This window comes from Pogona vitticeps, chromosome Z, assembly GCF_051106095.1.
Source record: "Pogona vitticeps strain Pit_001003342236 chromosome Z, PviZW2.1, whole genome shotgun sequence".
NCBI lineage: Eukaryota > Metazoa > Chordata > Lepidosauria > Squamata > Agamidae > Pogona > Pogona vitticeps.
The window spans coordinates 1,377,772-1,393,233 of NC_135799.1; the positions used below are offsets into that span (position 1 = coordinate 1,377,772).

General features: G+C 47.4%; 1 protein-coding gene across 3 annotated transcripts in view; it reads left to right on the forward strand.

The window, feature by feature from the left end:
* Positions 1-15,462, forward strand: part of LOC144585065 (uncharacterized) — a 90,531-nt gene that overhangs the window by 58,660 nt on the left and 16,409 nt on the right. Inside the window, exons 1-2 of one of the 3 annotated variants that reach the window (XM_078382524.1) lie at positions 5,289-5,345; positions 7,287-7,364. The exons of 1 other annotated variant lie outside the window; for it this stretch is intronic. The gene's annotated coding sequence lies outside the window, so the exon portion shown is untranslated. Of the gene's footprint in view, positions 1-5,288; positions 5,346-7,283; positions 7,365-15,462 lie in introns of those variants that run through there. One more of the 3 variants, XM_078382525.1, reaches the window with a different exon arrangement.

A 15,462-nucleotide genomic window follows, 5' to 3' on the forward strand; every position in this document is an offset into this window, starting at 1 on the left:
CCTCTTTCCGGGTTTTCGTTCCTCTGTGAAATAGTACGGGGAATTAATGGAAACCTGAAACACTCCACAAGCTGAGGGTTGGGGGGGGGGTTGAACAAGAGTCCATCCCCCCCCCAGCACCCCTGCCGTTCACAGAGCGATACCACGCGAGGGAAAATCCCAGAATCTGACTCCCCTTTTTCATCAAGTGACCACTCCTCCCCCAGACACAAAGCCATGGTCAGGGCTGTGAAGGGCAAAGAGCAGAAGAGGGTCACCCGCAGAGTCCAGGGGTCCCCAACCTCTGGCCTCCAGAGGTTCTTGGACTGCAACTCCCAGAAGCCTTCACCACCGCCTCTGCTGGCCAGGATTTCTGGGAGTGGAACCGGCCAGTAATTTACACACTCCTGAGTTAGTGCAGCAGTTCCATGCTACTTACCCCGATCTGAAACTGTTAGAATGGCGTTAGCCTTAGCTGCTACAAAGAACTACATAATCCATCACTATGATATTACCACTGCATATTTAAATGCAGACCTGAAAGAGGAACTACACATGGCAAAGGCACCAGGATATGAAGGTACAAAGCCAGAATTAGTGTATAGGTTAAACAAAGCGATTTATGGTTTAAAACAATCGGCTAAGAATTGGAATGATTGTTTGCATCAAGTTTTGGTAAAACTGGGATATAGTAGCAGTCTGGCAGATCCTTGTCTATATACCAAGAAAAATGGGAATGACTTAAACATACTACTAGCATATGTTGATGATATTTGTTTCATGGCAAAGAGTCAGAGCCAAGTAGAACTGTTTGAGAAACAGTTAAAAAAGGAATTTAAATTAAAAAGTCTGGGACCAATACAAAATTACTTAGGTGTACAAATACAGAGAACAAAACAAGGGATTGAATTGAGTCAAGAGCTAAAAATCAAACAAATGTTGCAAAAGTACTGCATGGGAGAGTGTAAAAGTGTAAGTACTCCCATGACAGTAGACATTCAAAAGGAAGATGAAATCAGTAAAGATTTCGAAAACCAAGAATTATACCATTCAGCCATAGGAAGCTTAATGTATTTGGCAAACTGGACACATCCAGATATAGCAGCCTCAGTGAACATTCTAAGTAGGTATGTAGCCAGACCTAGTGAAAAGCACTGGCAACGCGTAAAAAGGATGTTTAGATACTTAAAGGGGACATATAACTACCATTTGATATTGAAGCCATCAAAAGATTTAAAACTGTCTGCTTATGTAAATAGTGACTGGGCCAATGATGAGACAGACAGAAAATCCATGACCGGATTTGTAATAAAATTTGGAAACAACATAGTTGGATGGAAATCCAGAAAACAAAGTTCCATAGCAACTTCAACTTCTGAAGCAGAATTTGCCGCATTGTCAGAATTGTGTTCTGAATTAACATGGTACAAACAGTTAACAAAAGATTTAAAGAATGAGACAAGTGGTGCAATAAAAGTGATGGAAGATAATACCACATGTATACACATGGCTGAAACGGAAAGAGTAAAAAACAGAAGTAAACATATTGACATTAAGTATCATAATGTAAGAGAGGCTATAAGAGAGAAATTAATTGAATTAGAGTATTGTCAAACTGAAGATAACATAGCTGATATACTGACCAAACCTTTATGTACACAGAAGCATGAGAAATGTGTAAATGAGCTGGGATTGTGTTGTGTTTAGGCATAAAAAAATTAGGAGGGGTGTCAGAGTATAGAAATTTTATAAGCCTGAACCTGTACAGTATATGTGTTTCATTAACGAGCTGCCATTGTGCACAGATGTGAGAGTGCTGAGTCACTCTGGACATGATGCAATGACTTGAAACCAGGAGAAGACCAGGTGCAAAAGGATGAAGTCATCTGTTTTCTGATTGGACAAAATATGCCATGTATATGTATATAAGTGGACTGTGTCTTTGCTTCTCTCTCTTCCTCCACTATCACTTGCTGCCACGCATGCTGTCCGTTTGTATAAAGAGTTCCTGCTGTGCTGTTAAGATACCTGCCTGTATATAACTGTAAATACGTGTAAATATAACCGTCTTGCAACACAAGAAGAACTGGTAAAGTGTCTTCAATAACTCTGCGTATTTCTACTCTTGCCAAAACCCTAACAAGAGCCCGAAAAACCCATAACTACCAACATGAATTTGACCCAACTCCGGGAGGCCGTGGAAGACAGGAGGGGCTGGCGTGCTCTCTGGTCCATGGGGTCACAAAGAGTCGGACACGACTAAGCGACTAAACAACAATAATATCTACAGTATGAGATATGCAGGAAAAGGGGAAACCAAGAGGAGATTCAGACAATTGCCTGAGAATATTTTTAACCCAAAATCATCATCAGCAAACCTCACACAAGACTACACACACACACACACATGCACGCACGTACGCACACACTTTTCCTAGTGTAGGAAATGGGCAGCCCCTCTCCCCAGGGGCTCTCCTGCCCCCCCCCATTGCTATGTGGGGGGATGGAGGGTCAGGATTCAGGTCAGGGCCTGGTTCCTGTGCCGGGAACCTCCCTCTATTGCAGGGGCATCAGCAGCCACCTTCGCTGCCAGATGGACACCATAGAAATGAAGTATCCATCATCAACAACATTCGCAGCTATCTTCCAACCTACCCACTCCTGCTCTTCCCTCCGACTTCACTCACAACCCTGGCAGGAGCTGGAGGGATGCAGGTGGTGGGGTCTTGCGGCTGGCTCCCCCCCACCTATCGTGTTGCCTGGGTTGGTCTGGAATGGACGCTTCAGAGCCATTGGCTTTACAAAAGACCTGCCTCCCACCCACCCCCAGATGCAAAGGCTGAAATGATCCCTGTGAGGAAGGACTCTTTCTGGGTTGCATTTCTCTTTTTATTTTCTCCAGCCCTCCATATAGGAGGGACGAGACTTCTTCTTCTGTCTCTTCCCAAAGCCCCCTCCGTCCGTCTGTCAAGAGGAGCCTCCAAAATCAGAGGCCGCCGGAGAGGTGGTTCGTCTTTGGAAACGAGGAGCCGGCCTTTGGGAAACGGGCTGGCCCTGGAGGGGGCCTTTGGGACCTGACCCCCGGAAAGGGCTCTTCCTGGGCAGCCAGGAGAAAACTTTCCAGCAGAGATCTCCTTTCTTGGGGGGGAGCAGAGGAACTGGCCGGCAGGATCTACCCCTCCAGTGCTGGCCAGAGGGGGGAGGGGGAAAGGGGGCAGAGGCCACCTGGCCAGAGGGCAGACTAAGGGGCCTGGATCTAGCCCCCCTCGCTCCTAGCCAACCCCCGATCTTCACCCCCCCTCCAAGCCCCATCACTCTGGGGCCCCTCCTATGCCCCCAACCCCTACACATGAACTTTGCCTGAGGATCCAGATGGAGATGGGTGATGACCTCGGGGGGAGAGGAGAGATCAGTGGAGGTTGACCCTAGAACAGGGTCAGGGAACTTTTTTACCTTTTACTCCTAAAAAATGGGCGGCTCTCTTTCTCCACCAGCAGGCAGCTCCTGGGTGACCATCAAAGAGCAGCAGGTGGCTTGCCTGCCAGGGGTGCCCGATGCCGCCTCCCACTCCATCACCAGCTCCGGCAGCTGCATTGGGGCTCAGCATCAGAGCTCCTGCAAGCCTTGCCATCAAAGCGCCCTGACAGCTGCCACACGAAAGCCAAGAGCTCCACCAGGCCCAGCCGGCCAACATGGAGGTGCCACCGAAGGAAGCCATGCGGCTGGGCGAGCAGCACTGCTGCCTGGTGGGCTCCTCCAGACCCTCGTGACCACACCCGCCCCCCGCCGCAATCCACCTCTCCCGGCACTGGAAGGAGAGGCTCCTCTTGGCCAGGATGCTCTGACCACTCACCCTCTGCCATGGGCAGCCCCGTCACCACCACCTCGGCTGACATATGCCACCGACTGGGGCCCATCCCCGGCTGCCATCCATCATGGCTCCAATGAGGCAGCTGGGGACTCCCTCCTCTGGGTAGAAGAGGAGGAGGAGGGAATGGGGTTAGGGTCGCGTCCTCATTACCCCCAGGATTTTCATTTTTACCCCATTTGGGGAAATTTATCCCTGTTCCCTGACCACTGGGTTAGTTAAAATAATGGCGAGTGATGATTAGTATATATTGCAATAATAGTAAGAAAGCTGGGATTAATAAGAAATGTTGGTAGATATTACAAAAAGAAAGTTATCAGATAACCAATATTAAATCTTATTATGTAACAAATCAATTAAGATATATTTCAGGTATTATAAGCAAGAATGAAGATTTAATATGAAAACAATTGAAAATGCATGGAAGGGAGAGAATTTTGGATAACATTTCTTTCAAATGAAACATTGGGAAAGAGGTTAAAAAGACTGATAAACCTATTCTAAAAAAATACTCTATTTTTCTATTTTTAGTACACCTTTGTTTATAAGACCCACACAGACTCATTTCTAACGCAAACATTAAGAAAACTTAGCTTTGCATATTTAGCCTCTGGGATCAGAATGCTCGGACATTAGGAGTCCCTGTGGCTTCTGAGCCTGCCGTCTCCACCTCCAGTGAGGTGTGTCCCAATCGGTTTGTAGAGCATCAGCTGACATCAGTTCCACAAGACGCGTGATTGGAGCATGCTAAGTCTCCTGACTGTAGGAAGCAAAGCCTCGCGATTGAAGGAAGCCTGTTTACAGAGGCTACATAAAGACCCTTTTTGGTTCTCTCCGTGCTCTCAGCTTACTTCTGTGTAACCAGTGGGCTGTGGAAAAAGTACCGTCTTATAAACTGAGAACTCTGGCGTGTTTGGAAGTTGGTAATATTACAGAGGATTATTAAATCCAACAATCTTCCCTCTAAGCAGATTGCTTGAGAAATTCTGCAGAAAATCCTAAATGGGTTTATAAAAAATTGGATGAAACAGATACAAGTGTCGGGTGGGGGCGGGGGGCTATTTTTCTCCCTTTTGGGGGGAATATCTTTCTAAGGAACCCCCCCCTCCCCTCCCCTCCCCCTCCCCCAAAGACCCACCACCGCCCGGAAAAAGAGGGAAAAGGGGGGAAGGGGCACAGCTTCCATTTCCGGTGGGGAAGCAGGGCCGGAAGCAGCCCCCCCTTCCTCCTCTCTCACTTTAGTAGCTCTACGTTCTCCCTCCCTCCCCATCAACCTCTCAGGTCCTGCTCTTCTCAGCGGCGATTGGTTGGGAGGGAAAGGGAGGCGGAGAACGCAGAGCGACTAAAGCAGTAGAGGGAGTGGGAGTGGGGCTGCTTCCGGTGCTGTTTCGCCCACCACAGGAACCGGAAGTGGAGGCCGTGCCCCTTCCTCCCTCTTTCTCCCCCCCCTTTTTTTCCTCTCTCGCTGTTTCTTTGGCGCTTCAGGATCCGGACGGAGGTGGGGGCGATTTGGGGGCCTTTATTTTTCGGGGGGGGGGGAAGAAAGCGGTGGGGGTGGGGGTGGGGGTGGGGGTGGGGAGGCCCTAGAAAGATATTCCCCACCAAAAGGAGAAAAGTACCCACTCCTCGGGGCACCCGGGCCCTCTTTGTGTGTGTGTGTGTGTGTGAGAGAGAGAGAGAGAGGGAATCTTCAGTGGGGCTTGTGTGTGTTTGTGTATCTATGGAAAGAGAGGCGGGAAGTCAGGGCGGGGGGGGGCGAGATCCAGATACTCCGAGCCCCCCCTTCCCAGCAAGGCACCCGGGTCCTCTCAGGCTCACCTCTCCCCCCCCCGTTGTGCTTGTTTTCCCTTTCTCCTCCCCCCCACAGGACCTTCTCCAGCCGTGACCCCCCCCCAGGAAACCCCTTTGGTTGAAAACTTAGGGGGGGGAGTTCCTCGAAAGCCCCAAGTGGGAATTGGGGGGCCTTTTGGGGGGGTGGAGATGGGGGAGGGGGTTGCAAGGGGGAGGGAGTGGGGGGGATAGGAGGGGGCCCAGGTAAATGGGGCTTGGAGGGGGGAGAAGAGAGGGGGTCGGCTCAGAGGGAGGGAGGGATGTGGAGGATGATGATGATGTTCTATGTGGACCACCTGGCAGCCAAGGCGGATGCTGATGCCCCTGCAAGGGAGGGAAGTTCCAGGCTGAGGAATCAGGCCCTGACCCGAACCCAGACCCTCAGCGCCCCCACCCCCTTCTTCCCACCCAGAACAATTGGGGGGGGGCAGCAGAGCCCCTGGGGAGAGAGCGGCTGCCCGTTTCCTACCCTGGGAAAACTCTGTGTGTGTGTCCGTGTGTGTGTGGAGTCTGGTGTGAGGTCTGCTGCTGCTCATTTTGGGTTAACAATATTCCCAGGAAATTCTCTGAATCTCCTCTTGGTTTCCAGGAAGGGACTTTCTTAGAGGCAGGAAATTCAGGCATTAGAGTCTTAATTACCTTAGAATTTATTCATTCTTTCATGCATTCATTCAAAATTACTTTTCTCCTGCCTTTCTCCTCTTCGCTTCTTTATGTCTTTCTGTTTTCGTTGGCGCAGGGGATGGTGGCCGGCTGGATGGCCAGACCTTGGGGGCCAGAGAGGCTGAGCGAAGGGCCTCCTGGAAGGTCTTCAAAGGCAGACGGAAGTTGAGTGTCATCATCACACGAGGGGTGCCGGACCACCACATTCTTTGGGATAGCCTCTTTCCGGGTTTTCGTTCCTCTGTGAAATAGTGCGGGGAATTAATGGAAACCTGAAACACTCCACAGGCTGAGGGTCGGGGGGGGTTGAACAAGAGTCCATCCCCCCCAGCACCCCTGCCGTTCCCAGAGCGATACCATGCAAGGGAACATCCCAGAATCTGACTCCCCTTTTTGTCAAGTGACCACTCCTCCCCCAGACACAAAGCCATGGTCAGGGCTGTGAAGGGCAAAGAGCAGAAGAGGGTCACCCGCAGAGTCCAGGGGTCCCCAACTTCATGCCTCCAGATGTTCTTGGACTGCAACTCCCAGAAGCCTTCACTTCCGCCTCTGCTGGCCAGGAATTCTGGGAGCGGAAGTCCAAGAACATCCGGAAGCCCAAGGTTGGGGGGGGGACCCCCTGCTTTAGACCCTCTGGACGGCTGCCTTGGGTGTGGCCACCCTTCAGACGCCCTTTGCTCTGTCAGGCTCTGCCTCCTTTTTCCAGCTGGCAAGGCGGGCACGAGATTGTGCAGCAGTTTTGGGCTATTTCCTGGCTTTTGGAATCATCGGCATAGAAGCACACAATCCCCCCCCCCCACATTCATAAACCAGAGGATATTATTTAAAAGAATTGTATTCTCCAGATTGCCAGATTGTTAGCTTCTGTGCTAAGGGAAAGCTTTTAGTTTTGTCCATCCGAGAAGCCTCCAGAATGATTTGGGTTTTTTTTTTCTTTTCTCCCAAGGACGGGGTGAGGTTCAGCTGATGCTCTCCCGACTTTTCTCTGGACGAAAGGAGAAATCCAAAGCCTCCCTTAAAGCAGGTAAGGTCTCTTTCATTCTTTGAGATCAGATGCGACACTGTGTTTGTTTATTTATTAAATGATAACTCTATGATTAGCAGGATGCGAGACATTGTAAAGCTTAGATCAGTATTTCAGAGAATTTTAGCCCAGTCGCTGGAACCATCGGGAGCGTTTGTAGGGCGCCTTCTACCCGACCTTCCATGGTGCCTGGTGAGGGCCAGAGGGGCCACCGAGATGGGCCTGACAGTGCAAAGGAGACTGAGATGGTGTGAAATGACAGGGTTTGAAGCGTTCTCCCCCAAGTTCTTCAGTCCTGGTGGAACAGAACTCTCAAACAAATAGTTCCTTTCACTCGTCCGTTTCCAAACATACAGACAGAGAGAGAGAGAGACCAACTAGCAGCCTCTCTGTCTCTGAGGAAATGGGAGCTCTCAGAGCAGTTGAGTTCAGGATGGCATAAGCTCTCAAACCGAAGCAAATGGTGCATGTCTTCCTCCTCGTTTATATCCACATCAGCCCCCGACAAATTACATTACATTACATTGTTCTCTTACACCTACCATCATCTGCTGATACAGGATGACTTCCCAGTTTTCTTGACTAGTTGCACCTGCCGTGCTAACTCTGTTTCAGTTAACAAGTTTGGACCCCATGACAGTATCTGTGAGCTATTGTTGTCTCCTAGAAGGCTAGCAACGCCAGGAACAGAGAAAAGTTATAATCCATTTCACCCCTTCATGAACTGAGTGAGTCAGTCCCAGTCAGGCTGTGAAACTGGACTTCTTTCTTTAAGTCTGTCCCCTATGAAAAAGGAACTTTAAAAAAAATGTAGCTTGTAATTAAGCAAAGAAATGACTCAATTATGGTAACGTATGGCCAATTATCTGGTAGCTAGGTAACAATATGAAACTATTCTGCTCAAAAGACCAGACTTCCAATTCTTAAGCAAAAACACATTTATTAGAAAAATAAAGAAAAATTAGTTTATTGTAAAAGCATAGATGATAGAAAGAACATTTCCATTCATAAGTATCAGAACTCCTATGAAAACCCTGCTATCAAATCAAAACTCTAAGCAAACAGAAAGGCTAGGCCTCTCCTCTAAGTTAAAAAATAAACTACATTCTTCCTCAGTCCAAGGATTCCATAGTCCATCAGAAACAGGTAAATCCATAAAGGGTAAAGTCCTTCTCCAAAGGAACAGTAATCCATAAGTAATCCATCCATATGACATGTCAGGTATCCATTTTACATATCAGGCATACATCCCATTTCCAATGTTCATGTCCATATCCAAAATCCATGTGCTTTCTCTCTGTAAGACTCCATTTTTACAACTTACAAGATATTACCCCTCCTCCTTCTTCCTGACGTAACCCACCAATCAGGATAGAGGAAACGGTGTTAGTCTCTGCCTCAGTTTCTCACAAGATCCAGGTTGGAATATTATGGCTACGAATGTCCTTCTTCTCTGCGGCCTGTGATAAGCTTGGCAACGCAGAGATGAAAACTGCTACTAGTACTTTTCCAGCACAGACCGTTTTATTAATTCAAAATGGATTCTCTATTGCTAAACTCATAACTACAAAACCCATTACTGTAGCATATTATAACTTCAAAAACACATCTCATCACAGTATCCAAACGGTGACATGAAATCCCCATATGCTGTGAGTCTGTCCTGTCGACTTCATTCTGTCGCCTATCAAGTAACTCCCAACCAACCCAGTTTTGGAGGCCTCTGGTTTGTGAAAGCAAGCACACACTGTGAGATTCCTGGCTATGTGGGGGTTTTGCAGGACGGAGGCTGTCCCAGAAGAACACCCGCCAACCTTCTTCCTGTCTCTCCTTGGCCTCTTCCTGCGACGACCAAGGCAGGGTCTCCCCTGGCCGGGCGCAGAGCCTCAGCTGCCCTTGAGAGGAAGGGAAGGGAAAGCCGGAGACCCAAGGAGGAGGAAGGGGTGCGGTCTCTTCCTCAAGAAGGGCTCCTGCCGGGAGGTTCTCACAGGGAAGAGGGAAGCTTTGCACAGCCTCTGGAAAGAAACTTAAGAGGTGGGGAGATTGCAGGGTGCGGGTGTGGGCGTTTGTGCATTTATCGGGCCCCAGGCATGGATTTTAGAGAAGGTGCCACTTTAAGCAAGTGGTAGATGGAACACACATATACACACACATACATATATACACACATACAAACGTACATACATAAATGTGGGTTGAGGATTACTCTTCCAAGGTTCCCACATTTAAAAAAAATTGCCAAGATCTTTGTCCATCATTTCCCCAGAACTTATTGAATCTCTTGTAGAAACATCATTGAAATAATGTTTGAGGATGATGGTCTTTGGTCATAAGGAGAGGACATTGAGGGAAAATGTTTCCATTTTGAATCCCAGTGTCAGATCAAGGGGTGAAAGATTCACAGAGACAGAGAGTATAGGATCCGATGGACCTCCATTATTGAAAAGAAAATCACAAAGAGAAAATAGAGGATACAAATGACAATACACACCATCCCATCAGCTCAAATTAACCCACATTACTCACGTCCACCTTTCTCCACCTCTTGCCACCTTTCCCTTAGGGACTAGGTTAGAGTTACGGTTAGGATGATGGTTATTTTTGCATTTTTAGCACCCTGTTTCTCTCCAAAAGCACATGGCTCTTACTAGTTTCCAGTATCCATCTCGTAATTTTTATTTCACTGGTCCATTGTCATCAATGGCCACATTCCACATTTTTCTATACCGTTCCTCAAGGTTAATTTGATAATCGCTTTTCCTGTTCCTTGCAAAGATGAGCCTTGCCATAGGCACCATTTAATAGCTAATTCCTTTTCTTCTTTCTTCCCTTGGTTATTAACCATATTCAATAAGGCAATCATGGATTCAATCGAGTTTTTTCCCTAATCTCCTATAAAACACCTCCAGCACAGAGATGATGCATTATTATTTAATATATTCAATGCCACCGGAATTAAGTGCCATCTCCATTTTACTCTATAGCAATTTTCTTTTACCCTTATGCTTCATAATTCTGTTATTACTGCGAAGAGTGAGATTCGCAGCTTGGGGATCTATCTGGACCAGGCGCTCACCATGGAAACACAGGTGGTGTCTGTGGTCCGCTCCACCTATTTCCATCTTTGACAGATTACCCTATCTTTATGTCGAGATTAGACCACTGTAATGCTCTCTACGTGTGGCTACCTTTGAGATTGATGCGGAAACTCCGAATGGCACGGAATGCGGTGGCCAGACTTCTTAGTGGGGTGAGGAAACACCAACACATCACTCCCACCCTGGCCGCCTTGCACTGGTTGCCCGTTCGGTTCCACGTTGGTTTCAAAGTGTTAATGATTACATACAAAGCCCTAAATGGTTTAGGACCTCGATACTTGGCCGGAGACCTCCTCCCACCTAGCTCTACTCGTATCACCCGTTCTAGTCAGGAGGGGCGCCTGAGGAGCCTAACGCCGAGGGAGGTCCAGAAAGAAAGGACGAGACACCAGGCCTTCTTGGCAGTGGCCCCTCGACTTTGGAACAGCTTGCCATCAGAGATCCCTTTGGCCCCCTCGCTGGGCATTTTTAAAAACCAAGACCTGGTTATTCAGACAGGCCTTCCCTCCGGGCACTATTTAAATTTCTTTTTATTCTCTCCATCTTAAATTACTATCTATGTGTTGTTAATTGCTAATTTATTTCTATTGTTTTACTTTGTGTTCTGTGAGCCGCTCAGAGTAGACTATGTCTAGATGGGTGGCATAGAAGTTCAATAAATAAATACGCAAATGAATAATAAAATAAATCATCACTTGCCATTCTTGTCAGTAATCTTTATTGGTAACATCCAGAATAGGAAATTTAATTTAAGGATCTGTTTCCTTTTAAGTAATGCAACAGCTTGGGCCCAGGCTCCCTGAAGGACGGTATCTCCCTATATGCGCCATCTCGGGGATTAAGATCAGCAGAGGGGGCCCTCCTCTCAGCCCCATTGCCAGGCCAAGGACAGCTGATGGGGACATGGGAGAGGAGGGCCTTCTCGGTGGCAGCCCTCAGGCCATGGCACGCTCTCCCTCGGGAGATCAGGAAAGGGACCTTCCCTGTTTATCTTTCTGAAAAAAGCTAAAGACCCATCTCTTCAGGCAGGCTTTTAACAATTATAAATCCCTGCACCCCATTTAAGCAGATAATATTATTTTTTCCTGTTTTAATATTTTAATTATATTTTAAATCATATATTGTTTAATTTTTAATTTTTATTTATTTATTTATTTGATTTATTTGATTTATACCCCGCCTATCTGGTCTACTCAACCACTCTAGGCGGCTTACAGTATAGGATAAAACAATAAAACACAAGAACATTACATAATCATTTGATACAGTTACAATAAAATAGAGTGAGAATAAAATAAGAAGGAATAGAAAAGAAATCAGGTACAGTAGTGCCTCGAATAGCGAGCACCTCTATTAATGAAAAAACCGAATAGCGATGTGGTTCTCAGGGCATTTTTTCGCTTTGATTAGCCATTTTTCCTATGGGTGATTATCAAATGGTTTCAATGCATTTCAATGGAGGAACCACAGTTCGTGTTCGCTATTTCTTAAACGGTTTAAAATTAAGGTTTCCAGTTTGAAATGTTTGAGATCGTAAAGTGCACTTATTAAATCCTTTGTTAACCCAATTTGACCTTGTTCTGATCCTTATTTAATTTGTTGTTGATTTTTTTTCCGTGTTGAGATGCACTGAATAGGTTTCAGTGCATTTCAGTTGGGGAACCATGTTTTGAATAGCGAGGTTTCCTATGGAGATTTTCCATTAGCGACGGCAATTCGTTCCTATTGGAATGGATTAGCTGGCTTTCAATGCATTTCAATGGGAAACCATGTTTTGAATAGCGAAGAAATTCAATAGCGATGTTTTTTGCGGAACAGATTAACATCGCTATTCGAGGCACCACTGTATTGACTGGAGGGAAGGCCTGGATGTACAACCATGTTTTTAATTGGGTTTTAAACATTCCCAGCATAGGGAAGGCTGAAGGGAGGTTATTCCAGAGGCGAGAAGCCACCACCGAGAAGGCCCAGTTTCGTGTCTTTTCCTTCCAGGCCTCTCTCAGTGTCAGGCTCCTCAGCCTCACCTCCTGACTCATGCGGGTGATCCGGGTAGACCTTGGTGGGAGCAGGCATTCTGCCAAATATTGAGGTCCTAAACCGTTTAGGACCTTGTAAGTAAGCATTAAGACTTTGAAGTCGACGCGGAAACGAATGGGCAGCCAATGCAATGAGGCCAGAGTTGGAGAAATATGTTGGTATTTTCTCACTCCAGTGAGGAGTCTGGCCGCCGCATTCTGCACCACCTGAAGTTTCCACATCAGCCTCAAAGGCAGCCCCACATAAAGCACGTTACAGTGGTCTAATCTTAAAATTACGAGCGCATGCACCAAGGTAGTGAGTGCCCCCGTGTCGAGATAGGGCCACAGCCGGGCAATCCACCATAGTTGAAAAAAGACAGTGTGGAGTACCGATGCCACCTGCGTTTCCATGGTGAGTGTCGGGTCCAGATGTACGCCCAGGCTGCGGACCCCACTTTTCGTGGCCAGGGCCACCCCCCCAAACATGAGAGAATCACCCAAGCCGCCAACCATGGGGCCACCCACCCTCAGAACCTCCATCTTGTCCGGATTCAGCCTCAGCCCATTTTCCTGCATCCATTGCAGTACGGCCCCCAGGCAGCGCTGGAGGGACAGGACGGCATCACCTGCAGTTGGTGAAAAGGAGATGTAGAGCTGTGTGTCATCAGCATATTGATGACACGAAGCCCCACAGACCCCTGATGACCCCTCCCAGCGGCCTAATGTAGATGTTAAACAGCATTGGGGAGATAATCGACTCCTGTGGAACCCCACAATTGAGACTCCACGGGGCCGAGACCCTCTCCCCAAGTTGCACTCTCTGGGGACGGTCCCCCAAGAAGGAACGGAACCAGGCGAGTGCCAAGCCACCAATTCCCAACTCGGAGAGCCTACCCAGGAGGATAGTGTGGTCGACGGTATCAAAGGCCGCCGAGATGTCGAGGAGGACCAGCAGAGACATTTTATCCCTGTCGGCCTCCCTCAACAGGTCATCACACAGGGCGACCAATGCCATCTCTGTACCGTGGTGTGGCCTGAAGCCCGACTGGAATGGATCCAGGGCGTCTGTTTCATCCAAGTGCGCCTGAAGCTGATCAGCCACCACCCTCTCGACCACTTTGCTCATGAAAGAAACATTGGTGATGGGGCTATAATTGCCAATTTCGTCCAATAATTTGTATTCTAATATTTAACTTACAGTGTTTTTAACTGTGTGACTTAATGTTCTGAGCTGCTTTGGGTCCCTTCTTGGGAGAAATGCGGTGTATACATTAAGATAACAATAACAACAACAAAAATAATAATAGTAACAGTAATAAACTGTGGAATTCCAGCCTGGTGTGTAAGCTTTGGAGACCTCCAGAGCTGTTCATCAGCCTCAGTAGTGCTTATGTCGGAGTGGCACAGTTTTTTAGCAGCGCCTGTTGCCGAAGCCCCTTGTTCCAGTCCCACCAGTCAAGAAAATCAGGCAGAGAGACTAGACTTCTAGCAACTAAGTCTATTGACATTTATGTACAGCAGCAACGGCGTAAAAGTCCACAACCCTCTGCATGAGCCAAGAGAAAGAAGTCATCACTCAGTGGCCATATAGACTATCCCACACTGTCCAGTTGGTGGTCAGAGACCTGACATCATCGTCACCCTTAAGTTGTGCATTCCCGTGTCCTTGTCGAGCACTTTCTGTCATAGATCTCTGTGCTGAGTATTCATGGCTGTAAAATTCAGGTTCTGTTTTATTTGGCTTATTTTATATAACCTGACAGTCTGAATGTGGGATATTGTACTTCTGTAGCCACAATTTTTAAAAAATATGATCCAGTGTGTTGCCAGCAGGAGAAAAAGTTGCCAGGCTCCCCATAGGAAAAGGCAGCCTGAATATTAGGAGCAGGACTGGGAGCAGTGAAGATGGTCTGCGCAGGACATTCTCTCTTCTGCTCCCTGCCATCCACACTTGCTAAAAAACAGCCCTGACCTTTGCCTTGGGTTTGGGAGAGTAGCGGTGGACTGTTGGACTGTCAGCTTCTGGGATTTCCCCTTGTGGGATGTTGCTCTGTGAACGGTAATAGTGCTGGGACTCCTGCTCTACCCCTTGACCTCTTGGCCGCTGGAGTGTCTCTGGGTTCCATGGTTTCCCATACTATTTCACACCGTTACAAGACAAGGGGATACCTGGCTCAGCAGTACTAGGAGCGAGAAGGACCTTGGAATCATCTTAGGTCACAAGCCAACAGTGTGATGTGGCTGCAAAAAAGGCCAATGCTATTAAGGCTGCATTAAGAGAGGGAGCCCCTTCACGGATTGCTGCCCCCTTCACGGATTGCTGCCTTTTCGTGGCGAAGGGGCTTGAGTAACTCAGGGAAGCTATGGGCTATGCCGTGCAGGGACACCCAAGACGGACAGGTCTGGAATGTAAGATCTTGGAAAGCTGGATGTAGTCAAACACAAGATGGCAAGAATAAACATTGACATCCTAGGTGTCAGTGAACTAAAATGGACGGGAATGGGCAAATTATCATGTCTACTATTGTGGGCAAGAATCCAGTAGAAGGAATGAAGTAGCCCTCATAGTCAACAAAAGAGTGGGAAAAGCTGTAATGGGATATAATCTCAAAAATGACAGATGTCAATACGAATCCAAGGTTTTTCCTATAGTGATGTATGGAAGTGAGAGCTGGACCATAAAGAAAGCTGCCCGCCGAAGAATTGATGTTTTTGAATTGTGATGCTGGAGGAGGCACTTGAGAGTCCCCTGGACTGCAAGGAGAACAATCCTACCATGTCCATCTTTGCACAAAATGTTCCTTTTGTGATGAAGTGTATTTTTCTAATTAGAGATGGGTTATGTAGTCATGTCTTAATCATAGAGGAATCCATTTTGAGTCTGACACAGGCTAAGTTCTGGAAAATTACTAGTAGTTATTTTCAGCTTTTCTTATCGCGCAGCTGGAGAGGAAAACACGGCAGAGTCAAAATATCTCTAAC